We start from the raw sequence: 26,427 nt of genomic DNA on the forward strand, positions 1-26,427 counted from the left end.
TATGTACTCCTAGCTGCACTCCCCCTAATGAGGTAGCACACTCTTCCTCTCCACCCTGTATTTCCCTTGTCCATTCAACCAGCTCCTGTCCCCCTCTGACCTCTCATCTCCCCTCCAGACAGGAGCTGCTCACATAGTCTCATGTGTCTACTTGAGCCAAGAAGGTCACTCCTCACCAGTATCATTTGCTGTCTTATAGTTCAGTCCAATCCCTGTCTGAAGAGCTGGCTTAAGGAATGTTTCCAGCCTTGGGCTAACAAAGGGTCTGGGGACCAAGACCTCTGGGGCCCCTCTAGTCTCAGTCAGACCATTAAGTCTGGTCTTTTTTACAAGAATTTGAGATCTGCATCCCACTGTTCTCCTGCTCCATTAGGGATTCTCTGCTGTATTTCCTGTCAGGGCAGGCATCGGTGGTAGCAGAGCACCATCTAGTTCTTCGAGATCTGCCCTTGTGATATAGGCATCTATTACCTATGGAGGGGATATTTAATGCTGTGAAAGTAAGTGAAGTATTTAAGGGAGCAAGGAAGAGGGTCAAGGGTGGCTTGTTATGAAATACCTAAATTCATCAAGTGGGAGAGGTAAGAGCACAGAAAGGAAAATAAAGAAATGATAAATAGAGTGGAAGATAAGATGTGTGCAGAGCAGTTGCAGCAAAGGGGAAAGAAATGGTCAGGAATTAGGGCCTGGAAAACAACACTGAGTGAAGGAGGAAGACTAGAAAAAGGACAATGCATTTGAAAACAAGAAGATCAAAGGTTTTGTTTTTTTTTTAATGCAGAAGCAGATATGGGAATCCAACTGTCTTACATTAAGCAAGACAGTAAAGATTTTTTTTTTTAATTAATTTTTATTGTGATTTAAGTGAAAGTTTACAAATCAGGTCAGTCACTCATGCAAAAATTTACGTACACCTTGCCATATACTCTTAATCGCTCGCCCTCTAATGAGATAGCACAGTTCTTCCTCCACTCTCTCTCCTCGTGTCCATTCGAGTAGCTTCTGGCCCACTCTGTCCTCTCATCTCCCCTACAGACAGGAGATGCCAACATAGTCTCATGTGTCTACTTGATCCAAGAAACTTGTTCTTCACCAGTATCATTTTCTATCCTCTATTCCAGTCCAATCACTGTCCGAAGAGTTAGTTTTGGGAATGGTGCCTGTCTTGGGCTAACAGAAGGTCTGTGGTCCATGGCCTCCGGGGTTCCTCCAGTCCCAGTCTGACCATTAAGTCTGGTCTTTTTAAGAGAATTTGGGGTCTGCATCCCACTGCTCTCCTGCTCTCTCGGGGTTTCTCTGTTGAGTTCTCTGTCAGGGCAGTCATCGGTTGTGGCCACGCAGCATCTAGCTCTTCTGGTCTCAGGGTGACGTAGTCTCTGGTTTATGTGGTCCTTTCCTACTCTTAGGCTCATGATTACCTTGTGTCTTTGGTGTTCTTCATTCTTCCCTGCTCCAGGTGGGTTGAGACAGATTGATGCATCTCAGATGGTCGCTTGCTAGCGTTTAAGACCCCAGACGCCACTCTCCAAAGTGGGATGCAGAATGTTTTCTTAATAGATTTTATTATGCCAATTGACTTCGATGTCCCCTGAAACTATGGTCCTCAAACACTTGCCATGAGTATGCTGGCCTTTGAATCATTCAGTTTATTCAGGAAACTTCTTTGCTTTCAGTTTAGTCCATTTGTGTTGATCTCTCCAGTATTGTGTGTTGCCTTTATCACGTTTTTTTTTTTTTTTTTTTTTTTTAAAACACCTGTATTAGCAGCACAGTTGGAAAGCACAGAGAGAAATGTAAGAAGGGGAGAGAGCACTTCCACTTTTAGCTTTTGGGGACACTTGAAGGGTGCAAGACTGAAAGACCACCTGGACACAGAAAAGACAAATTTCAGGAAACCAGGCCCCCTAGTGGGTGAAGGAGGCCCCCCAGGTACTGCAGGTACCTATGAAGTTCAGCCTTGAACAGGCAGAGAGCCACTTCCTTCTTTGAGATGAGAAGATGGATGGAAACGCAGAAATATTTTGAGATGCAGGGAAGGCAAGCTCAACCAACCAGCATCAGCACGCCTTTTCTGAGATTAGGAGGCAAAACTATTTGTCAGAAGTTTGGGTTCAAGCCTGAGGAGAGTGTATAAGATTTTGAAAAGTGACTAGAAAGGCTGATGGAGGTGGGTTGGAGCTTACTCTCATGATTGACAATCCTCGGTCGATCCTATTGAGGATGGGTTGCACCATTTGCAGGGGACCCATGTGGGCTGAGAGAAGGCAGCCCGTGCAGTGGTCTAACGGGCTGGAACAGGGTCTGGGTCAGGGAGACCAGGCCTGGAGCCCTAGGATCTTTGTTCAGGAGCCCCATTTGTATATAATACTGCACCAATGGTGTTAGTGAGATTATTAGAAAACAGCATCACTTGATATTTTAATCCAAACAATAGGTGCTCTTCTATTTTTACTGCTTTTTGTTAATGTGGCTTAGCTCCTTTCAGTGACTACCTTTTTAGAGAGGGCATCATCCCCCTTTGCAGTTCTGGTGACAGGTTTGTAGTCATCTGACTGGGCTATCAATATGTTCCAATAATATGCATTTTATAGGTCATTCAACAACATGTTTTCATTCTTTTTGTCTCCAAGGTATTCTACCTAAATGTAATATGTTAACTATGTAACTCAATTTTATTCCTATGGAAAACACGTTTGATATAGATCTCCTTGCAATTTAATGTTCTCTAAGCATATTTGTGACCCAGCGTGTTTCTTTATGTTGACATATTGTTCGTCGGGTTTCATTAGTCAGATGATATGCCACATCACATATGGAACATGAGGAAAAGTGACATTAATGACAGTCTGGTGACATTCAGCACTATGCAACACATCAGGTTAAAAATAAAACAGGAAAAAAAGAGTCTTTCTTATTTTCAGTGAGGTTTTTTTCCTTTCCCTTTTTTTTTTTTTACTCCTGAAGGAACTGCTAGTTGTTTGGATCAGGTGTTAATTATTACTGGGAAGGTTTTGTGGGCAACTAGCGATGCAGACATCAACCCACCCACTGCATTTGTAGGTGGAAGGGAAAGGAGGGGAGAATTTCTGCTGAAGTGTTCACTGCTCTTAAGTCTCAAATTGTCCAAACCATTCAATTATAACACTTCATCCTCTGCAGTCAGCTTGTCTAGTGCTCTGCTCAGAAAGGGGCTGATCTAGCGAGAGACCGAGGGTGCCCTGAGCAGAGGTGAGCCTGTTTGAGAAATATCTATGTGGGCATTCACTGCGAGATCAGAGGCGGGCAGAATACAAGGCTTTCTCCAGTTCCTGGGCTGCAATCTCTGGAACCAAGTTAAGAAAACTAGTGAAGCATTGATATATCTAATGGGGATCACCCGATCACAGAGGGCAAAATGCTGGCACGTAGATTAAGGAGCTAGTAAAAGGTGACAGCTTCTGGAAGTCCTTCTCCATGGAGGAACAGGCTTTTGATTCAGTCCCATAAATCTCAAACTCTTTCCTCTTCTCTCTTGTGGGTTCCACCAGAAAGAATTGCCCCTGAGCTAATACACTACAGTTCAAAGAAGTTCTGTGTGCAAAATAGGACATCTGGCTAACTGGAAACTGGAAGGGAGTAAAAAGAATAGACCATTATATTCTGAATGCAAGTCAACCCCTTAATTTTCAGGTTCTGTTTAAAAGAAAAAAAAAATGCAGGCATAATGGAGCTCTTCATTTAAAAATGTGGGTATACTGTAATTTTCTACTTTTTAAATCTGTGTACTTCATTCTGATACTGTATTTATATTCATCACAATATGGTTTGGGCATCATTTAAACAAACTGGCTGTTTGCATTTCTGAATGCCAGCTCCAAAGAAGCAGTTTGTTCATTCTGTGTTACTGCTTTTGCTAACTACCTTATCTTACGATGGTGCCCGCAGCAACTCTGCTCCTTTGTAAGGACTGCCTTGTTCTAAATTGTTTGTTCCTTTTTAGCTTAGGAGAACATGGTATCCACATGCCCAGGATTTTCCCTAACTTGGCCATGAGGACCAGCAGATAGGACCCACCTTGCAAGTTCTGTTGCCAGTGCTAACCTCTATTCTCTTTTCTAAAGATCAGCTAATTAGATTAAGAGGAACAGGGATCAGATAGTAACCCCCAGTCTTAGACTCTGGTGGGATTGGTGTGTGTGCCTGGGGTACTGTGGTGCTTTGCTAAAGTCTTGGCCCCTTTTGGATTCTTACAGTCACTTGTGGCAGAATTTGGGTGGAGTTAGTTCAAAATTATGTTTGCCTCCTTTTTTTTTTTCCTGTTTAACATCTACTTTTTATTCACAGCCTTTTTATTCACTGCAAGAACAATACCATTGCTTTTTAGGGAAGGAAAAAAAAAAACTTAGGCATAAGCAATATACGATTTAATTGATTAGAGAAGGCTTACAATCAAAATAAAAATTAAGCTTGGAAAAATGTTCTTAGGTGTCATCGGGAAAACCTGGTGGTGTAGTGGTTAAGTGCTACGGCTGCTAACCAAGAGGTCTACAGTTCAAATCTGCCAGGTGCTCCTTGGAGACTCTATGGGGCAGTTCTACTCTGCCCTACAGAGTCACTATGAGTCTGAATCGACTCGATGGCAGTGGGTTTTTGGTTTGGTTTTAGGCGTCGTTGAGTTGGTTCCTACTCATAGTGATCCCATATACAACAGAATGAAATCCAGTGTGTCCTTGTACCATCCTCACAATCATTCCTATGTTTGAGCTTATTGTTGCAGCCACTGTATCAACCCATCCTGTTAAGGGTCCTTCTCTTTTTTGCTGACTCTGCTTTGCCAAGTATGCTGTCCTTCTCCAGGGACTGGCCCTTCCTGATAACATGTCCAAAGTACCTGAAAGAAAGTCTCACCATCCTCAGTTGTAAGGCTGTACTTCTTCCTGGACAGATTTGTTTGTTCTTCAGGAAGTTCATGGTGTATTCAATATTCTTTGCCAAGACCATAATTCAGATGTATCAATTCTTCTTTCATCTTCCTTATTCATTGTCCTGTTTTTGCATGCTTATAAGATGATTGAAAACACCATGGCTTGGGTAATAATCTTGTCTAATTCTGTGTTTTCATTATCATATATCTGAATTCATGTATCACATTATTGGAAGTTCTCAAATGTCTTATCGCCCTGGATACTCAATTCATCCCAGTAACCACAGCGATCAATCAATAAGTCTGGGGAGATACCTGAGCATCATTTACTCAACAAAGTCCCCTCTGTGACTGTGGCTGGCATGGGTTCACTACTTTCATAGTTCTTGATGGAGCCAAGATATTTATATTTCCAAAATAACTGAAATCATTCAGTTTAGAGGAATTATTGAAAACCAATAAAGGCACTATGGTTGAATTTGTATATAAATTTATAGAACAGTTAGATATATGGACAACTAATTACTTATTCTCAGTATATGGTGGTGAGTCTTATTTTGATCGCTATTCCTTCATTTTCCTTCTCTTCAGTCAAGTTTTACATTTCCCCCAGCTGGAGTCTTGTGCAGATCTCTTGCTTCTCGTCCTCTTCTGCGTGTTTCTTCACTGTAGTTACGATGGCCTTACTACCTTCTTGCCATCTTCATGGTGTGGTTGGGACAGGATGCCAAAAGAGGGACACTCAGACTACTGTACTTCCTACAAGCAACGATTTTCTTCATTTTTCCACATCTCCATCTATCCAAATTTTATTTATTTTCCCTGATTCAGTTCAAATTCTATCTTTTCCCCAAATTTCAACTATGCTGTACTCAATCTACTATGAACCCTTTTAGTAATTACTGTTATGAAATAGCTTTGTGTTTTTACTGATCTGTTTTCTGTTTATAGTGGACACTGTCAGTGTTCCTCCCAGATTGCCTCAATCCCCAGCTTTCTTGTAAATGGAAGTACCTCAACTCTTCTTTGAAACTACCCAATGGCCAGTACCTCAACTCTTCTTTGAAACTACCTCGATGGTCAGTACCTCACCCTCCCTTGAAACTACCTCAACGTCTAATACCTCAACTCTTCTTTGAAAGATTGTCCTCGAGCTACTGGAGCTTCATCCATAGGATGCAGACAGCTGGAAATGTCAGGAGTTTATGTTTTCCTGGGACAGCATTTAGCCAATGGATAAGGGGTGTGAGAGTTTTAAAGCTCAGCTTCCTTGTCTCAGATTGGGGAAACTAAGACATAATTCACACTCCAGAGTCCCTGCAGATTGAAAGAAAAGCTAGGTACCCTTGAGAAAGGACCCTGATCACCATGAGTGTTTGCAATAGTGATTCCAAGCCCTCCACCGCACCCCGACCATAGGACTTACAGATGTTTATCTGAGTAGTATTCCACTTAGAAACAAAGGCATAGCCACATATTTTAAGGCCTATGAATACAGAGTCTTAGACTACACTGATTCCAGGGGCCCAAAGTGCCATCTTAGCCTGCCTGTTAGAAGGGGTCAGGTGATTATGGAGTCCTGGCTCTGACTCTTCACACTGATGGACCCACAAACCCTTGGTGATTGTCTCCCTGAGCTCCAAATATGCAACACGATGACATGGTTAGCAGGCTGCAGTGTCCTCACCAGTCCTCGTCCTGAGGAGTGAGAGGCACCATCACAGGAAAACCATCTGAAGTCCCTCAAGCTCTCCCCGGTCCCAACCAAGATCCAAACAAAAAATCCAAGTCCATTATTGCTAAGTCAATTCTGAGTCATGGCAGCCTCATTTGTTACAGAGTAGAACCTCTTCACAGGTTTTTCTTGGCTGTAATCTTTACAGAAGCAGATTGCCAGACCCTTCTTCCATGGATCCACTGGGTGGGTTCAAACTACCAACTTTTGTCTTAGTAGTTGAGTGCAAACCATTTGTGCCACTGAGGGACCCTCCAGCCAAGATAGTAAACAAACAAACAAACAAACAAAATTAACTTACCCTGGGTGGTATGGCAGAAATTATTACCTTTAAAGACTTAGAAGATGCAATGGTGGTATTCCCATTATATCTACATTGATTCATCAATCTAGCTAACTCAAAAACTTGATAGATCATGTTAGATGAAAATAAGCTACCAAAAACATAACCAACTGGCAATTCTGATCTCAGATGGTGTTTTAGATTTGCTATCCTTGCTACAACACATTAACACAGACTATGGTTTGTGGTACATGGCTATTTAGGAGGTAAATGCATTCTTTTCAATACCTATCAAACAGAATGATCAAAAGCAGTCTATCGTCAACTGGGATGGGCAGCAATATACATTCACAGTCTTGTTTCATGGTAGACTAACTTCCTATTCTGTCATAATACAGTCTGAAAGTCCTGGACCCTCTGGTAATTCCAAAATATCCTTTCAGTCCATTATTTTGGCGACATATTTATAGGGAGCGATGAGCAGGAAATGGTGAGTACTCTGGGTGTGCTTCAGAGGGTGGGAGATAAATTCTACAAAGTTTTAGGGTCTTGTCACACTGATGAGTTTCTAGGAATCCAGTGATCTGGGGTAGACCAGGACACTCACTCTAGGTAAAGTACCTCTTAGATACTCTAACGTTATTACACCTTAGACATATACCAGAACTTTCTAAGGTTAGAGACTCTAAGATTATTTCATCTTGGACCTATACTAGTATATTCACTCTAATGTGAAGAGCTTGTTATTATACCTTCAACCTTCTACCATTAAGAAAGAAGCCAGGCTTGTCGGACTTATTAGGGTTTTGGAGACAGCATATGCAAATATTGTATTGGTTTATTTATCAAGTGACTTGCAAGACTGACAGTTTTGAGTAGACCCAAAGCAAGAGAGGGATATATACAGGTCCAAGCAGCAGTGTACACAGCCCTACCACTTGGGCCACGTAACTCATTCTATCTCATAGTGCTCTAAGTATCTGTGGTAGGTAGATAAGATGCAGAGTCTCTGGATAGTTCCAATGTGAGAGTTACAGTACAGACTCCTGTGTTCTGGAGCAAAGCCATGCCATCTACAGCAGAGAATCATGCAAAAAAGCAGCTCTTGGTGTGGTACTGGGTCCTGATAGAGGCTGAGTGTCTGACCGTGGGACAGTAAATGACCATGAAGAAAGAGTTGCTCATTATGAGGTGGCTCTTGTCAGACTCCCCAGATCCTAACATGGATGGGCACAGCATCAGTCCATCATGGAAGCAGGATGTCCCAGTGCATGGAGGTGATGAAGACAAGTTGTAGCTTCAGGATGAAGTACAGCAATGGGAGGTAGAGCTCAGTTGACTAACCCTTCTCTTGTAAGTTTAACCCAGAAATGGTGACTAACCATCATCCTTAAGATGCCATAACAATATAAAGTAAACTAAATATCAGTGGATTTGAGAAATCCAAGGGGCAGACTGTAATTGATATTGTCAGTGCTTCTTCCAGACTCCTTTGAATCCCTTTTCTGTGGGAACCTCTCCCAGCATATGGGTGGTTTTCTTCAATAACCACTATCTGTGACATTTCTTTGAAGGATTGCCCTTGGGCTACTGAAGTCCTTTTGCTTAAATGTGCAGAGAGCTGGAAGTACCTAGAAGTTCATGTTCCCTTGGCAGACCTTAGCTGATGACTGGGAAATTCAGGAATGAAAGACTTTGCCCCAGGTCTAGACAACTCTTTGGTGTAATTTTCACTTCAGGATTATCTTGAAGGATCAGGCTAAAGCTATCCTCTTGTGATGGTCAAGGCTGTGTGTCAACTAGGCTGGGCCATGATTCTCAGTGGTTTGACAGTTGTGTGATGGTGTGATCACTTCCTTGATGAGATTTGATATATGATCACCTCCATGATGGGATCTGCTATGAGTAGCCAATCAGTTGAAAGGGAGTTTCCTTGGTGTGTGGCCTGCATCGACTATGAATGAGTATTCTGGCAAGGCTTGTGGGCTTTTGTTTGTTCGGGATCCTGCAGCTGGCTCCTGTTCATCCGATCTCCAGTTCTTGGGACTTGAGCTAGCAGTTTACCTATGGTCTTGCCTGCTGTTCTTTGGGATTCGTTGATCTTCACAGCCTGTGAAAAAGAGCCCTCCTTTTCAATCTGCCCATTTTGGGTTTGCTGGCCCCAGTGCATACGTGCATCAAAAGGAGACTCTATTCTAACCCACTGACTTGGAATGTTCCAGCCTCTACAACCACGTGAGCCATTTCCTTGATATGAAGCTCTCTCTTTCTATATTTATATGCTGTACTGGTTTTGCTTCTCTAGCAAACCCAGGCTAAGACACCTCTGCAGGATTTTTTTTTTTTTTCCTGAAAGCACACACTTACTTGGCTTTTCCTCTGTCTTGGTTCATTCTTTTAATGAGTTTCTCCTGGGAACACTTTCCTTAATAAATTAATCATTTCGCATGTGTCTTCATCTCAGCTGTGCTTCTGGTATACCTGATCTATGCACTATCTTCTTAACCAGAGTGTAAGATCCTAGATGGGTGATATTGTTTCTTATAATTCTGGGGTATTTTAATCACTATGTACAGCACAAAGAATAGATATAGCAGACACTTAACCATTAAGCTCTCAACAAAATTCTCAACTCACTGTGAAAAATGGCAAATGATTGTGTATGCGTATATAACAGATAGGAAATGAAATATTTGCTTACTAAAATTGAGATGTGATTTGCCTTTTTGTAAATTTATGGGAAGTGATTCTTTTTTGAAATCTTCATTTTATTTTGACATCCTCCAGCATGATTCAGATACTACTCATTATACAGGGTCCATCACATTCTCATCAAGGTGAGGAATGACACAAAAGAAATACCTTATGGCAATAAAAATTTACTTTTAAAGTAAAGTTTGATTTTTGAAAATCTCCCAGCATACAAATGAATTTCCCTTCCCTCTTGGCTATCATAATATTCACAGAAAATTACAATAAGAAGAATCATTCACATCAGTCAGAAACTCCTGATTTTAGGATCTTGCACAATGTCTCTGATCAGACAATGTAGAGGGAGAGAACGTAATTGAAGTTGCAGATAAGACTCTCCCTCTGATAAAGATGACATAAACCCTTTCATGGCAAATACATGGGACCCATCATTACCCAGGCTATTAAAACATCTCAGATATGTCTCAAAGATATATTCTTGACTTATTTTGGTTATATGGTGCATCTTTGTGATGGAAGAGAAACTGATTTTCTGCACAATAACAGGTTAGTTATTCCAGTGAACTGGAATGCATCTGGGAATAAAATGCTGCTAAGCAAGTGCTACTAAGTGTAAGCAATGCAAAATCTGGGCCACACTGAGGAGTAGTCATTAGGGTGAGTCAATGGGAAGTAGCTATTGAGAGAATATTCATTAGTGCTCTCAAAAATATTTTTGCTTCCCACCTTCTGTGTACATCATGGTTTTGCATGTGCTGGCCCTTGGCCTGGTCATCACTGTGTGATGAGTCTGGTCAGTGAGTTATGAGTGAAAGTGATGAGTCTCACTTCTGGGTTGGAAATTTAATTCCTTGTGTGAGACTCTCTGAAGCTTTCATCTTTTCTGCCATGGATGTGAAAACTCTGTCAACCTGGATCCCAAAATGAGGCACTACAACGAACACAGCCCATGTTAGGTGTATGGGTGAGTAAGAAATGAAATCATGCAGTATTAAGCTATTGAGGCAATGGGATTGTTTGTTTCTATAGGATACCAGCTCATGTTGCTTGATGGGGAAGGTGATACTTACCTTCCATTTCCCTTCCTGTCATCCCATCGACACCTTCCTTCCATAGTTTCCTACTCCTCCACAACCTCTCCAGCTAGTCACTGAGACACTCATGGACTGTCTTTTTCATTCTTGTAGCCAAATCCCATTGAGAAATTAAAGTATACTAAGGTACCAAAAACTTATTGCTGTTGAGTCAATTCCAACTCATAGCAACCCTGTAAGACAGCGTGGAACTGCCCCAAGGGTTTTCAAGGTGTGGTTGTTACAGTTCAAACTGTCAACCTTTGGATAGCAGCTGTAGCTCTTAACCACTGTGCCACTGTGGCTCTAAGGCACAGTGAGGCTTAGTTTATTGTCTCTTTCTGTGATTTTTTTTTTAACGTGGGGAAAAAACTTAAGGCAAATAAATGAAAAATGGACAATGTAGATTCAAGACTGGCAAGGACATTGTGTGTGTGTGTGTGTGTGTGTGTGTGTGTGTGTGGTGGGGGTGGGGGAGCCTGAGGCATTGTGAAAGTCTCTGTACAATCTCTAAGACCAGTAGAGCATTAGGGTTAAAAACAAGGGCTTGGAATGAGATCTAAGTTCTCTTACTGTCACTAGTTTTGTGACATTAGCAAACTTACAGAAATTACCTAGACCTCAGTTTCTGCATCTATACAATGAGGCAGATACCTACAACTTATGGATGTTATGAATATTTAATGGTGATAGCTGGTAAACACTTTGCTGCCTGTCTAATAGTAAGCTATATGTATATCTTTTTTTACAATTACTTTCAGTATTATCCTACACATAACAAGTTATTTTCCTTCTTTGTACAGTCCGAAACTTCCAGAGTCTTATCATTGATATTTTTAGTAATGACTATTTTAGAGATATCTTCTCGCTGCCCACTGCTACTTGCCATTCGTACTGTGTTACTGCGTTCTCTGGAGGCCCTGGGTGGTGCAAAACTGCTGGAAAACTAGCCAAAAGGTTGGCAATTCAAACCCACCCAGAGGCACCTTGGGGGACAGGCCTGGCAATCTGCTTCTGAAACGTCACAGCCTTGAAAACCCTGTGGAGCAGTTCTACTCTGCATACATGGCGGGGAGGGGCACATGAATCGAAATCAACTCAATGTGTAGTGGTGTTTCAGAAGTAGAATTCATGCCCTCCATGCGAGACACTTGGGTTTGATTCTTGGCCAGTGCATCTCATGGGCAGCCATCTCTCATCTGTCACTGGAGACTTGTGTATTGCTACGATGTTGAACAGATTTCAGCAGAGCTCCAGACTAAGACAGGCTAAGAAGAAAGGCCTGGCAATCTACTTCTGAAAATCAGCCAATGAAAATCCTATGGATCACAACGGTCCAGTCAGCAACCAATTATGGGAATGGCGCAGGACCAGGCAGTGCTTCATTCTATTGTACGTTGGGTCACTATGAGTCGGAACCATTCGGCAGCACCTTACAACAATAAATAAACAACAGTAGCCAGAGAATAAACTCACTCAAGAATCTGGAAAGGAAGAGATTTTGTATCATTCTATATATATATATATGTATATATATATTGCTTTATTTCTGCTCTGGTTGACCATGAAAGTGAATCCATAGCACAGCTGACAAAGGGAATCAGATCTGATATCTTCAGAGATTTAAAATGAGTCTGGCTGATTTGGGGACTAAGATTTTAACCACACTGGATGTGGTGGCTTATAAGGCTTCAAATTATTGAGAATTGTATTATGAGCCAAAACCTCCAGATTTCTGTTCTATGGGACGTTGGATAATTGAGCTCTATGACATCAGTTTCTCTACATTTAAAAAATGGAGTAACATCTGTCTTTCTAATGTTGCAGCCTTTTCCTGGGGATCAAATGACATGATATATATGTGGAATACTATAAAAGTGAGGCAATTACAATGCTTATTATTATTTTGAGGGAGGCCTACCTTGTGTACGTAGCAGAGAGATCTGCTGGTGGCATTAAGAGTCATGGGAATTTTAAGACTAGTAGTTCCATTTTGGTTGGTTCAAGTCAGAACTTTGGTCAATGTTTTGAAATTTATTTCTTTTAAAATAATTAACAGTTTCACAGTTTGCATGGGAAATACTTTCCCAGTGGTTCATATTTTTCTAGATACAAGAATTGCCCTCACTCAGTGAATTGAGAGTTCGTGCAATGTTGGAAAGACACTCTAAAAATTAAATGGAACTGCTCCGCGTATTCGAGGGATGTTTTTTAAATTAAAATATCACTGAAATTTATTTTAAAAAGCAACAAATGAGCTTATTGTCCTCTTTACTGAGGATTACTGCACTCTAAAATGACATTTCTTTTAGAAGAAAGGCTTTTTATATTCTCTCTCTCTGTACGTGTGTGTGTTGTGTGTGTGTGTGCATGCGCATGTTTGTCTAGAATTTTGGCCAAACCACAGTTTAAATTTGTAAGAGACTACTCTTTTATTATAGCCTAATTCAACACAGGCTTGGTCAATCTAAAACTTTTTGTGTTTTAGAGTAATCCTAATAGATTCTCATGCACTGCCAAAAGCTTCTAGTACGTTTTTAGCTGAATAGGAACGAGGGGAGGTGAAATCACCCCTCCAAATTATAAGGGGGCCTATGGTCATAACATGAGTCTTTGGTGATGATGACGTTGATGATGTCCATGGAAAGCTTGCCTTTCATTGGACTGGTAAGGAGAGTAGAGGGGTTTCTTAGTCTGAGCTTCTTTGTTTAAGACTGTATGGGGGCCAAGGGGCATCACTTCGACAATATGGATTGCTGAGGAAGCGAGCTGGTAAGCCACAGCTTAACGGCCATTCTCCTGAGCGAAGGTAGACTATGCTGGCTAATCATTACCATGGTGTCCATGCGCTCTTAGATGCAATATATAGTCCACATGTCCCCTGAAAGTCCCCATGCTTAGTACAAGAGAGCTTACAGAACGCCAAATGGATCTTAGCATTCTGGACAGTGTTTTTGAAATGTGTTTTACCTTCTCCTTCCTAATCAACCTGAGCTTTCTTTATATTTTTTTCTTTTGCACAAAATCTTTCCGAAAGGGTTGATAGATGAAAGCTCACACATCAGTTCTTTTTCCTGATTTCCCTTTCATTCCCATGTTTGGAGAGCCTTCCAAACTTCCAGTGTGAATGGAAATATAGTTTGGCAATTGAGGATTTTTTCTTTGCCAACAAATATCCCAAAACTGGTATTTGCTCTGTCAGACCCTGTACATTACAGCAACCTCAAACCTAAAGAAGGAAATGCCTCCCAAAGCTAAAGGCCTTCCAAGTTCATTATGGTGGTGAACTTTAAGGTCCAGTTGTCCCTGATGTACATCACAGAAGACTTTTCACATTTGAAAGTATAGTCCCTCCAATCAGAAGCAGGAATTGCTAGAGGAATGTAAGATACAATGTGACCAAAATAATGTTCCTATTATTCACTCCAAGAATACAGCATCTTTAGTTAGAAAGTACAAGTTGCTAGTAGTTTAACTGCCTAAGATTGAAGGCATGTAGGCTGCCATACTGAGTTAGAAAAATAAATGTTAGCCCTTGTAATGTAATTGTGGTGTTCCAGTGTGTGGCAAGGGTGAACCACAGTTTTCAGTGGCTCTGGGGAGACAACCGTGTTTCTGCCCAACCATCTTTCTCTGAATTCCTGACTCTCACAATTTATTTTCTCTTCATATGGCTTAAGAAATACATTAAAAAAAAATTATAAACAAGATGGCAAAGTTTTTTCTTGTGCTGGTTCTTCCCAGTAGTTGCCCTTTTCCTTTTCCCAGCTGAGCCATTTGTTTAATTTGTCATCCCAGGGCTTCAGCAGAGGTGAAAGTGGATCCTGTTGGGAGATAACTATGCTTTCTGACTTTTGCTATAAAATTATCATGTCACATGTCCCTGGGAGGGAGGAGATAGAGGAAGAACTTGGAGGGTGGCATGGGGAAGAAGGAGACAGTTTTTGCAATTTGAAAGGGAACAACACTCAAGTGGGGGGGAGCCCCACCCTACTCCCTGACAGGGACTCAAATGGTGTAGGTATGCTCAGGAAGGCTGGGCCCAGACACTGGGAGCTAAAGCACAGGAACCAGCACCTGGACCACAGGCTTGGCAGGAGCCACAGAGAGCCTCCTAGGAGACTATGCAAGGAGGGCAGGCCAAAGACTAGAGCAGCCTGCCCGACTTTCAGCCCATACTGCTCTATGATGCTAGAGCACTGTAGCGAGGGAAACCCAGCGTGTGCAGGGCTATAATGAGGGAGACCCAGTGTGGGAATTAGGAAGGAAGACTCAGTGTGTGGGGGGTGTAAGGGGGGAGATACAGTATGGGGTATATAGAGCGAGACCCAGTGTGGGGGTGTAGGGAAAGAGACCCAGTGTGTGTGTCTGGGGAGGGAGGCTCACTGTGTGAGTGTATGGAAGGAGACTCAGTGTAGGGGTACAGGAAGAGAGAACCAGTGCATGTGGAGGTATAGGGAGGGATATCCAGAATGGGGGTGGGGTGTAAGGAGCAAGATCCAGTGTACTTGGGTATAGGGAAAGAGATTCAGTGCGGGAGGTGTAGGGAGTGAGACCCAGTGTATGGGTGTAGAGAGGGAGACCCAGAGTGGGAGGTATAGGAACTTCTCAAGCTGAAAGAACTGAAGAAAGATTCAAGCCTTGAGTTGTAATACTGAAGGATTCTTTGGGCAAACTATTGAATGACTCAGGAAGCATCAGAAGAATTTGGAAGGAATACACAGAGTCACTGTGCCAAAAAAAAAATTGGTTGACATTCAGCCATTTCAGGAGGTAGTATATGATTAAGAACCAATGGTTCTAAAGGAAGAAGACCAAGCTAAACTGAACACATTGGTGAAAACCAGAGCTCCAGGAATTGATGGAATACCAATTGAGATGTCTGAACAAACGGATGCAAAGCTAGAAGAGCTCACTCATCTATGCCAAGAAATTTGGAAGACCTGGTCAACTGACTGGAAGAGATCCATATTAATGCCTATTCCAAAGAAAGGGGATCCAACGGGATGTGTATAGAACAATATCATTAATATCACACACAAGTGAAATTATCCTGAAGATAATTCAAAATCAGTTGCAGCGGTACATCATCAACAAGGAACTGCCAAATATTCAAGCTGGATTCAGAAGAGGAATTGGAACAAGGGATATCATTGCTAATGTCAGATGGACCTTGGCTGAAAGGAGAGAATACCAGGAAGTTGTTGACTATGCGAAGGCATTCGACTGTGTGGATCACAACAAATTATGAATAACATTGCAAGAATGGGAATTCCAGAACACTTAATTGTGCTCTTGTGAAACCTGTACACAGACCAAGAGGCACTTGTTCATGGTTTAAAATCAGGAAAGATGTGCATCAGGGTTGTATTCTTTCACCATACTTATTCAATCTGTATGCTGAGCAAATAATCTGAGAAACTGGACTATATGAAGAAGGCAGCATCAGCTTGGAGGAAGACTCATTGCAATATGTAGATGACACAGGTTTGCTTGCTGAAACTGAAGAGGACTTAAAGTGCTTATTGGTGAACATCAAAGACTATAGCCTTCAGTACAGATTACACCTTAACATAGAGAAAACAAAATCATCACAACTGGACCAGTAAGAAATATCATAATAAACGGAGAAAAGATTGATGTTGTCAAGGATTTCATTTTACTTCAATTCACAATCAACACCCATGGAAGCACAAGTCAAGAAATCAAACAATGTATTGCATTGGGCAACTCTGCTGCAAAAGACCTCTTTAAAGTATAAAAAAGCAAAGATATCACCTTGAGGACTAAGGTGCACCTGACCTAAGTAGTGGCGTTTTCAGTCACCTCATGTGCATGTGAAAGCTGGACAATGAATAAAGAAGACTGAAGGAAAATTGATACATTTGAATTATAGTATTGGCAAAGAATATTGAATATACCATGGACTGCCAGAAGAAAGAACAACTCTGTCTTGGAAGAAGTACAGTCAGAATGTCCCTTAGAATCAAGGATGTTGAGACTTCATTTTACTCACTTTGGACATATTAGCAGGAGGGACCAGTCCCTGGAGAAGAACATCATGCCTGGTAAAGTAGAGGGTCAGTGAAAATGAGGAAGACCCTGGATGAGAAGTATTGGCACAGTGGCTACAACAATGGGCTCAAACATAACAAGGATTATGAAAATGGCACAGGACCAGGCAGTGTTTCTTTCAGTTGTACATAGGGTCACCATGAGTTTGGGCCAACTCGAGGGCACTTAACAACACAAGGAATCAAGGGTGCCTTTGTATATCTTACTTTAATCGCACTCAGCAGAACACTGTGTGCACCTGGGCTTTTACTGTAAATTTTTAACGCAACGATGATAAAAATTCATTTTAACAAGGTAAGTACTTGCTTTTCTCTCATGTTCACTGAGTTGCAGACATGTTTCTTATGTTTCTGTTGTTGTAAACATCCTTTGAGTTTTTGCATTTTTTTCCATATTGTTTCTTACTTTTTTTCTCCAAATCTACCAATGTATCACACCCAGAATTTTAGATTGCCAGGAGTACTTTGTCTCATTCACATCTATGATCCTTGTCTCTATCCACTGGTGATTCTATTCCACCCTGTATTCCGGTATGGGGTTGGGAGACACTTAGAGATGACTCCCTACTCTGTCTCTCAGGCAAATGTCTGCAGTGACCTGTGGCTGTGCACAGAGAGCAGGCCTGCCATCCTCTTCTGCTTGTGACAACCCAGCTGCTTTGGGACCCTTGTTTTCTCGTTTGTCCCTTTGGACAGAATCTCTACTGTAGAGCTCAGCAGGACAAATTGCTTTTCATTGTTCACGGAAGGAGGTGACCCTCTGTAATTCTCTCTTCCTCCTCCTCTGTCCATATCCGTTGATGTATTTTATCCACTGGATATATTCTAGCCATTGATGCATTCTAGGCATTGGTTGTACATTTTCCGTGGCTCCGGTAAAGTGTGTTCTGACTCTCATTGCTGTTTCAGCGGGTATGTGCCCTTGGATTTGGGAGTAGCTTTCTTGTATCTCTGTCCTCCCCTTCCTTCTTCCCCTCACCTTCCTGTATCATTTTACTTGCAAATATTCACCGATATGCTAACTATAGTAAAACCCCGAAAGAGCATGACGGTTGTATACTGTGCTGATCCTGAGACAATCTAACAGCTTGCTTATGCATCTATTTGGCTTGGATGGAAAATTAGAACAGCTTTAATCTGCTACCAGCATCAAGCAGGGAAGCACTCCCTGGAGTGAAGAGTTAGGAACATCACAGCTGATGAGAGCAGCCTGCTGCGGTGTCTATGGGAGGAGGGTGCCGGCTGGGTTTAAAAGAGGATGCCATATTCGGGGTTGGGGGGGTGGGAATCATCTCTATGCTGAACTGTCCAATCGCTAAATAGTTGCATAATGGAAAAATACAGACAGGGAATTTGGGGGGTAGGAGGGGGTGCCCGCATCCATGTGGATAATTGAATTGAGGGCTTTATAAATGGACACAGAAAGCAATTCGGTCGGATGAACATTTTAGATTTTAGTAATTAGTGGTTAGGACCTTGATGAAGTGTAGGAGGTAGGAGGGAGAAAGTCTATTTTCGGAGATGAGAGTGATAAGGCCTTTGCATGTTTTTATCAGTTCATGTAGAATTTGACATATGGTAAACAGGAAAAGATAGTATTTAAAAACCCCATAAATATACAGGGTTGAAAAAAAAATACCAAAGAAGAGAGCCGACTGCCTGCCAGCACCACTCCCCTTGACTTCAATAGTAGGGTAGCATAAAGGGACGTGTATCATTGTGAGCACCGGATCTAGTAATACAAAAAGTCAGCCAGCGGAGAGATGGGACGCCAGGCTCCTGGATGACACGTTAATGAATTCCAGCCCTCTGTGCCCGAGTTCTTCCTGAGGCTTCCTGCGCATTGCCAACTGGTCTCTATATTTAGAACCGTTAAGTGCTGTACTACTACCCATTCCACGATAAGCCGAATTCTAGGTGGACGCGACTTGGCATCCTTCTCTGTTTTATGGCTTTCTGTCAAAACCCCCAAATTAACGTGATGTTATGTTGACTGTTTTGTTTCTTAATGCAATGAAGCTGTCTTGAAATTACAGTTGAATAGAGCTTTTTAGAAATTTGCATTGACATCATAATCATATCATAATAAAAATGTAATGGGCCTCATAGCTTTACATGGACAAGTGTATTGTCAAGGTATGGCATTAAAAGAGGCTTTTATGTGTTTTTTAGTGTGATTTTTTATTGAAATATTTTTTTAAAAAGTGTCGAGGCAAGCATAGTTCTTCATAACAAATAACAGTTGCTTTTACCACATAAGAAAATCCATAGATTAGTTCTATGATGTTTGGTTTTGGTTTTGTTTTTTTCCAAAATGCGTGGCACTAAGAGTAAGGTGATGGTGTGTTATTCTCCTAATTCCGTCACTGTTAACTGGATGACTTGAGGAATATCACTCATTGTCCTCTTGTCCTTTGGGAACAGTAATATCTGCCCTGATGCAGAGGTTTATTGTGAGGTTAAGAGACATTAGATGAGAAAGTACTTCGAAAAGTTAAAAGCATTAAGAAAATATTAAACCCAGAACAAAGTATTTTTGGTAAATGAGTAATAACGGCAGTGTAAAATAGTTCATTTTGACTGGAGTTAATTCAGTATTACAGGAAATTCTAACTATATATCTTCCAAGTAAAAGTTTCCATCTTTCTTCAAGACAGGAAATTGTACCACAATGAAATATGGAAAAAAAAAAAGATTTTATTTTTAGGATTAGCCAAATAATGTTGAAGTTCTATACTAGTATTCAATAATGTCTTCCCATTTGTGTATAATGAAAATAGCTATGCTGAATAAATAGTAAAAAGCATACTCATTATTTCTTTGCATAATATGATTATGGTCAGTGGGATCTTTTTTGGGGGTGGGGGAGGGGCTTCTTCTATTAGTTCCATTTTCCTTTTCCTAATCTGTAAGGAGCTAACCACATTTTCTTTGGTGCAAAGGGAAAAAAGCCTTCTTTCAAAGTCTGTCTAGTGTTTGCTGCCAAAAAAAAAAAAAAAAAAAAGAATGAACTGGCAATTGTCTGCTTGCGGCAATTCCTTTGTATGGTGGCAGTTGACAAAAGACTAGTAATAGCCACCCCAAATGTGGACACTTTGCCTTGGACCGTTGGGTCAGGGAAGAAACATGCTCAAATGTGACTCTTTTCCCAACTGGTCCTATCCATGTAGGTAGAACATGTGGTCCTCCATGTCATAATTATGTGTGTACATTATACTTTGTGTGCATGCTGGTCATCACCAGTTTGTAAGAATTAGTACTCCGTTTTTCTAAAGACAAACAAATGATTTGCATCTTGAGTGATCAAAGGGAATCCCAGGTAATTCTGTAGGCCATGTAAACAGTGAAAAAAAGGAGAGAAGGAAAATGCTTCTGACTCAGTAGAAACCAGAGACTACCAGAGACTAACTGTTCAGGAAACTAACCGGAAGTTACTGTGAAAACAGCAGAAAGTGATTAACACTAGAAAGTAGGCAGTGATTTTTAGACAGACAGGCAAAGGACAAACAGGCTGGACATAGGTTACAGAACAAGATTTGTCTCTGATGTTGAACAAAGCTAGCTCTCTATTGCTTACTTGTTATAGTTTGAATTTTATACAGTATCATTCATTATCTAGAACAAAGTATTATTGTTCAGTCTAAACAATTGGCTGATTAGGGATAAATGGGTGGAGGTGTAACCACAAAAAAGAACTCTAGCCTTTACATGATTTGCTGGACTAAATATGGTAATACATATTTAAATGGGAGAGCTGTTGATTTAATTTAAGATGAACTTTTTTTTTTAATTATATGAATCAATCAATTGAAATCTCAAATTATGAGTTTAAATCTCGTTATATCTACATGATACCTTATGCAACTGGTTAATTCCACACATTTATGATCTAATACCTATGAACAATTAGCTTAATTTTTGACTTGACTAGCTTTTCAGTTGCTTCAAAAATCAGAAAATTTTTAAAATTAATAAATTGGTTCAAAACAATTAAACCAGTTGTTATCACATCCCTCATGAGGAAATATGTACTCCCTAAAATTAATGCTACTCAATTATTTATAAGAATCTCATAAATTTTAGGATCAAGCACATATATTGGAGCATTTATTTGTTCAGTAAACAATATTTATCTAAGATTCGTTGTATAAGGTATTGAGATAAACTCTGGATATTTTTTAAAGACATCTACACCTATATTCTCATTTCTAAAACTAATATTCACTTGGCAAATACGTCAACCATCTTGTGCTTGTAAATTCAATTCTGAGACATTGTTAAAGTGGCACCATGTATTTGGAAAGAAACAGCTTATCAAAGCACACATAAAATTAAATCAAAATAATAGCACATGAAATTTTTTTTCCCCAAAGGAGCTATTCTTGATTAATTATTCCATCAGAATAGAAAGAACAGTACAAAGAAACTCCATGCATATCCATCACCCATTTTTAACAATTAGCAACTTGTAACCCATCTCACAACTGGACCAATGAGCAACATCATGATAAACGGAGAAAAGATTGAAGTTGTCAAGGATTTCATTTTACTTGGATCCACAATCAACAGCCATGGAAGCGGCAGTCAAGAAATCCAAAGACGCATTGCATTGGGCAAATCTGCGGCAAAGGACCTCTTCAAACTGTTGAAGAGCAAAGATGTCGCCCTGAAGACTAAGGTGCGCCTGATCCAAGCCATTGTATTTTCAATCACATCATATGCATGTGAAAGCTGGACAATGAATAAGGAAGACCGAAGAAGAATTGACGTCTTTGAATTGTGGTGTTGGCGAAGAATATTGAATATACCATGGACTGCCAAAAGAACAAACAAATCTGTCTTGGAAGAAGTGCAGCCAGAATGCTCCTTAGAGGCAAGGATGGCGAGACTGCATCTTACATACTTTGGACATGTTGTCAGGAGGGATCAGTCCCTGGAGAAGGACATCATGCTTGGCAGAGTATAGGGTCAGCGGAAAAAAGGAAGACCGTCAACAAGATGAATTGACACAGTGGCTGCAACAATGAGCTCAAGCATAACAATGATTGTAAGGATGGCACAGGACTGGGCAGTGTTTCTCTTTCTGTGGTATATAGGGTTGCTGTGAGTTGGAGCTGACTCGACGGCACCTAACAACAACAACAACCCATCTCATTTCAACTATATCTTCCACCTACTTTATTCTCCAGAATTTTAAAAAACTTTTTGTCAACTTGTAGATGAATTATAACATCCACTGGTTATTGTTATCTGCTATCTTTTTTTGTGTGTGGTAAAATACATATAGCATAAAATTTGCCACTAGTGATATTTAGTACATTCACAATGTTGTGCAACAATAGCTGCTATCTAGTTTCCAGAGTATTTTAACTATACCCCAAAAGCAAACCCCATACCCATTAGTAGATACTGCCCATTCCCCCACTCCCCCTGTTCCTGGCTACCACTGATACACTTTCTGTCTCCATGGATTTGCTGACTCTGTATATCTTCTATAAATGAATCATATAATATGTGGCTTTTTGTTTAGGACTTTTCTCATGTAGCATGTTTCTGAGATTCATCCATGTTGTAGCACATATCAGTACTTCATTCTTTTTATGGCTGAATAATATTCCATTGTATGAATATACCATGTTTGGTTTGGTTCCTTTTTATAATCTCTCTCTCTCACTATTGAATATTCTCTATTTGGTAAGATGTCATTTTCCTGGTTTTATTTAGTTTCTTGTCTATGGTTACCTTTAGATATTTGAGCATTTTAAGACAGTTGATTTAAAGTCTTTGGTAAGTCCAGGGATGGTTCTTTGGGGATGGTTTCTGTCTTTTTTTTTTTCCTGTCACTTGGCAATACCTTCCTGCTTCTTTGTATGCCTTGTAATTTTTTTTTTCTCAAAACTGGACATTTTGATTATTGTGCCATAATTTTGAAAAGAAGAATTTATCCGATCCCCACCCGGGGCTTATTGCTCTTTCTTTTTAAGGGATGTCATTGGGTATTTGTTTACTGACTTTTCTAAACTTTTTTTTTGTTTTGCAAAGATTGTATTTTTTATCATGTGTGGTCATTGAAGTATCTGTTCCATTTTCTCAGCAGTGATACAGTGACCTTACAGGGATTTCCTGAAATGTCTGGAACCAGGAGGAAAACAAACAAACAAGTGAACAGACAAACAAAAATACTTTTCCAGTCTTTCCACCTTGTCTCTGAAATGGATACTCCTTCAACGCTTAGTCAAGCTGGTGACAACTCTGCCTTAGCCTTCATCTCCTGCTTTACATGAAGCCCAAAGATCACCTAGAGGTATAAATTCAGGGACTTATCAGGTGTTTTCTGAGCATTTGTCCCAATCTCAGCATTCACATTGTACTCCTGATTCTTCGGCATATACACATGCCATCAGAGCCCTTATTCTTCTATGTACCTTCCTCTTCAGCCTTCTTCTTCCCTGGCTTTTCAGTGTGCGTGATGCTTGCCCCATCCATTGTCCCTTGTTCCAGGTGGCTGTGGGTAGTACAGGTCTTTAAAGGCTTTCAACAGGTACCACCTGGGAAGCTGCCCAGTCCTGGCAAACCTGTATGCAAATCCCTCAGGGGACCACCAGACAGATCAAAATGAACAACCACGATATTTTGAGAAGAGGTTAGTATTGCCTACGCTTTCCCCACTCCATCTCTGTACCCTGGCAGCAGCAGAGCACCCCAAGAATGTAGGCTGCAGTCTCCGTGTCCACTGCTGAGCTGAAGAATGGAGGAGGATAGATGTGTTAGTCAAAAGTCCTCCAAGGGTCTCTTACCAAAATGTATAAGCCTCTTTCTTCATAAAGATTCCTCTGGTTGTTGCATGCTTCGGATTAGATTCCAGAGTTCAAAAAGTTGATTCTGACAGTTTTTGCCAATTTAACTGTTGCTTCAGTGGCAGGACTGATTCTTGGAGGTCTCTCACCTCCAGATTATTTAAAGCACATTTCAGACAGCATATTTCATCCATAAGTATTTCAGCATGCATCCCTAAAAATTAGAACTATTAAAAAATAGCACAGAATAGCATTATCATACTTAAAAGATAATAATAAATCTTTAACATCATTAAATATCCCAACTGTTTTTAAATTTCTTTGTTTCTAACATTTTTTAATAATTCGTTCAAATCAGACTTTAAATACAGTGCCTGCATTTCAATTGCAATTGCTGATATGTGTTTTTAATCACTTTTCATCTCTAGCTTTTTCTACCATTTCTCTCTCTCTGCCTCAATCTCTTTTTTCCTCAGAATTTATTTACTGTAAAAATAAGGTTCTTTTTCTGCATAGTTTTCCACAGTTGGGATATTGCTGAATGCATCCTTATGGGATCATTTAACTTGTTCCTCTCTCCTAGTGTTCAGGTTGGGTAGTTGACATTCGGGTTTGATTTTTTTTTTTTCTTTTAATGCAAAAATACTTCATAGACAGTATTGCATACTTCCAGGTGACCTATTATGCTTGATGGTCTTTCCTGATGTTAACACTCATTGATGATCATTGCCATTAATTGATTAGGACTTAAAAATGAAGATAGTCCATGTCTCTCACTCTTCATTTATTAGATGAAAAAATTTATGAAGAGAAACTTCCCTTGTTTAACTATTTGATTACCCTGTGGTAGCATTATTATGTGATGGGCAGAATGACTGTTTGATTCTTTCCTCGTATTTACCAGTTCTCAAAATAGTGAGTTGAATTCCTAGCATCCTCTAAAAATGACTAACACTTATTTGTGTGTGTGTCATTGTGAACTCATGGACTTAGCATTTTTAATGTGTTTCAATACTTTGCAATTATCCTTACTGATACACAAATTGACTCATCTTTGGCTGTGAGAGACTCTGCTAGTAGGCTTTTGAGTCTTTTCGATACAATCTCTGTTGCCCTTGTAGTTTCCTTTATTTGTGCTGTGAGAAAATGTTCTGGTGATGAATCACCATTGCTTCCTTTTTTTCTCCAGCTTTTTATTTGTCTCAGATGGGAGGGAAAATCTAGTCCCTGTTATTCCATCATGGCCAGAAGTGGGAAGTCACCTGTAAGAGTTCCTTTCTTGTGGGTATACCATTAATTTGATACACAGTAAGATTATTTATTTTAAAATTTGCTTATTTCAATGGTTGTAGTGTTTTTATTGAATTTTACTTTGTAATATAAAAATATTAAAAAAATTAAATTTATTTCATAGCTTATCTTTGCTCAAGATACAATTTTTGAATGCAAGAAAGATATTTATCCTCTATTACGTGCCTAAATACTGAGAAAAAAAGATAATAGTGTTTTTACTACTAAAAATTATTGACTTCCATAATATTGTGCTAAAATCGAAGCTTATAAACTAAAAATATCTCTTTAGAAAACGTTTGCCATTGTTATAGTTAGTTATTTAGAAATACAAATTAAAAAAAAATTTGGATGTCTCCATGACAGTCTGCTTCTGTAATCATGTACAGCTTTGGAAACCCTGTGGGGCAGTTCTACCTGTCCTATAGGGTTGCTATGAATTTTTTTTTTAATAGCATATTTTACTCTCCTTTGCAGAAATATCAGTATTAAAAGTAAATTTTTAGTCTCCCCACCCCAGCATCAGTTTGGTTAGTATATTTTTTCTTCCTGATCTCCTTTTATATGTCAAGAATGTGTCACCTATTTTGATGAAATTATTCAATGTGTTCATCACATGCTCATGTCCCTTGAATGTATCCCTAAATGGACCAGCATACTCATCTCAGCTAAAACAATTTACTTATTTGTGTACGTGGCTTCTGACATCTTGCTTTTGGCACTGAGGACCTCTAAAGGCAATGATAAGACATGTGAATATCTGGCTCACTCTATATCACAATCCCAAGCCTTATTAATATTAGTTGAACTAGAAAGAACCATGTTAAATTGCATGATTGGGTGAGGAAATACAAGTTAATTTAGAAAGAAACATAAGCACTAATCACTAAATGATTTCTTTCATAAGTCAGTAGTTGCAATTATAAATCCTCACTGGTATTCCTGTACTCCAGGTAGTTTTTAATTTTGGAATGTTTTCTGATAAAATATGCAGCTTTCTAGCTTTTATGCTCCATCTTCCCACTTTTGGGGACAATATTCAGGACTGTTCAGGTTACTAGATCTAGAATTGTGTGTAAGGGGAATAAAGAATTAATGCCATTTTTAGTGCACTAAGAAAGTTAAAATGTCCTAAACAACCCTCAATTGCGCATTGTACAATCAAAAGTAAAAAAGAAGTAAAATGCATTACTGCAGTTGATATAACTGAGAATCTGCTTGCTGTCCATTTAAAATAGGGTCTCTTCATTGACGCTCTTGAAAGAGTTAAAGAAGAACAGTATTGTCTATGGAGAAGAATATAAAAGAGGAATTGCAGGTATGGTATACACATTGAGCCACCAACACCATGTTTGCTGGTATGTCTGCAAACCCTTGTGCACCTGTCTGATAGATGCCTCCCACCACAGTGCATTTCATTTAGCATCTCATGGAATTCTTAGAAATGAGCTGCTCTTGCTTCCAGCTTTTCACGTGGTTCAGACTCTTATCTTGTTTGAAAGTCAGTCAGACCTTCATGGCACCAAGACTAATCTTTGATCTATGCAGCTCCCAACTGAT

Source organism: Elephas maximus, chromosome 11, assembly GCF_024166365.1.
Source record: "Elephas maximus indicus isolate mEleMax1 chromosome 11, mEleMax1 primary haplotype, whole genome shotgun sequence".
NCBI lineage: Eukaryota > Metazoa > Chordata > Mammalia > Proboscidea > Elephantidae > Elephas > Elephas maximus.